General features: G+C 37.8%; 1 pseudogene; it reads right to left on the minus strand.

Moving 5' to 3' along the window:
• Nucleotides 1-1841, minus strand: part of LOC107695159 (vesicle transport protein SFT2C-like) — an 11061-nt pseudogene extending 9220 nt beyond the window's left edge.
• Between the last annotated feature and the right edge of the window lie 618 nt (nucleotides 1842-2459).

The raw sequence follows: 2459 nt of genomic DNA on the forward strand, positions 1-2459 counted from the left end.
CATCTGCCCTTAGCTCCTAATTCCCCTATAACCACCAGCTCTCCACCTGACCGAGGTTAGGTAGGAATTTTCCTGCATTTCCGTCTCCTATGCTGGACCTATATGTGTGGTTGGTTCTATGGCTTCATAGTGACCACCTTGCTGATGGTCTGGACTAGAGGCTTCTTTGAGTCGCCTCTTGAACGGGGCTCCGGCGCGGGAACTATGGTGGGTGAGTATGATCCATTCTATATATATATGAAACCATGAAAATGGTAAAGTAGGTACTTAGTGCTCGCCATGGTTCTGGCCCGCACTCCCCTCAGCATGGCGGCGTGGAATGACGCAGTAACTTACCGCGGGTTTTCTTCGGTCTGTCCAATGATTGTAAACAGTCATTAGGTCCGTCAGTGAAGATATTACGGACATCCTGTCTAAGTAATACATTTAATTTTACACAACTTAAATCTACTCAAAAGATCAAACATTAACAGATAGTAATTCAATATAATTTACAGATTTAAAATAAATTCTCAAAAAAATGTAGACTCCACTGATAAAATGCAAGTTATTTATTAACTTTTAAAACACCCTGCCTTTTCACAGGCATTAACAATTAGCAGAACAATTCAGAATAAAAACACAGGCACTTCACCCTAAATGTTTACAGTTATACCATTCTGAAAAAAAACTTTTCAATGGTGCTCACAATCATTGATGGCTGAACCGTCTGTGCATGACAAATATTAAAGTGACAACATTGAACTAAACATGCTGGATGGCACAAAATCGAACTGAAAAGTTCTGACAATCAAGTAACTCAGTCATCCTTTCAATAATAAAGAGCTTGCAACCGAGACATTTTGTGATGAAGCAGAGGATCTTTCTGAAAATTACAATAACTTTGCTCATCCCTTGACAACACATTACCAAATAATTTTAAATTCAACAAAAAATGTTTGGAATGTTGTCATTTATATGTGTGCTGTTACTTTGACCAAGAACAAGAACTAGCACAAGAATGTATGCATAATCACATTGATGCCTACTTCAACAAATAATTTTTCAAATTCAGCAGGGATGGTTTCAGTGGTTTGCTGTCATCTAAACACACCAGCATTTTCTGAATTAATGTAAATGTGTGGACGAGTTTCTTTGGATACTCCAAATTGAAAGCATAGATAAGGCCGAACAACAATACAAATGCCTCAGCCAACCTGGGAAGATCCTTCAAAACAATGTTCCCCTCAAGTACAACGAAGACTTTCTCAGCACTGAAGGGGTCTGTCCCAGATGTCAGGAGAGCAACAGTAGTGTCGCAGATATCTGGCTCCTCTTCTTGCTGCAAAATGTAATCAATGCAATTATCAGGAGAGTTTCAGAACCAAGGTCACAAGTCATATACTATATGCTCATTGTTGCTCCCTTCTGTTTTTCTGCATAACTCACATGACAATATGTTCAGTATATTGAAGGTTAGGTAAGTAAGGTACGGAGGTGGTAGTAATCTCTTTTCCTATCAATACTGGCTGTGACATAAATCTTTTCAAATGTAACATTCACTTAACATTCAGATTCTATAAAAGCTACAGTACTATGAGGCTGCAACAGTTTATGGATGACTTCTATCCTTATAGAATAAATCCATGTCAGAAATCCTAACAGTGCTGTGAATTTGTTCCCTTTACTTCATAGGTTGTTTCCATTCATCAAAAGGAACAAATGATTACAACCACTAATAACCTTTTAATGTGCACACATTCAGGTTTGTTTATATGTTTGTATTATTTGATATTAAGAGGGCTTACATCGAAGGTCTTGAAGAACTCCAAATCATTCTCGCGTAGGTACACAGGAAGCATATTTGCAGCAATATTTGACGACTTGTGGACTGTTCAACTGCAACACCCGCTGACTGCAATGATAGAGCTTGGAATAGCCAGGACAATTTTTAATATAACTCCGACTGGATTCGTCTGAAAGGAGAAAGTCATATACACCTAGGATGCCTCGAGGGTGAGTAAAACACATGCTAATTTTCATTTTTGGGTGAACTAACCCTTTAATATTAAACTTGATCAAATTCTGCTCTGTTGTTTGTTTACTGTAATTTTGAATCGGCTTCCTGATTCAGTTTTGTGCAGCAATACTCTGAAATGTCTGGACAAAATGTGATCACTGTTGTGTTTAGGGGTGGAACGGTTCGCGGAAAAAAATCGAACCGCACGGTTCTCCACATATGGTTCGGCACGCACTAGGAACCTTAAATCTGACAACGCATCTGTAATATGGTTTGCTATAAATAACATGTAAAATAAACAGGGTTCGGCTAATATATGTTTCCACCCACTGCTCTTGATTGAATAGCTTTTGTAACTTTAATAAACATTAAGCTTTAATTTATGCAGTCAAATATGCAATGCTGGTTTACATTTCATTACTTTATTCAATTCAATTCAGTTCAAGTTTATTTGTATAGT

This window comes from Sinocyclocheilus anshuiensis, unplaced genomic scaffold, assembly GCF_001515605.1.
Source record: "Sinocyclocheilus anshuiensis isolate Anshui unplaced genomic scaffold, SAMN03320099.WGS_v1.1 scaffold606, whole genome shotgun sequence".
In the NCBI taxonomy this organism is placed as follows: Eukaryota; Metazoa; Chordata; class Actinopteri; order Cypriniformes; family Cyprinidae; genus Sinocyclocheilus; species Sinocyclocheilus anshuiensis.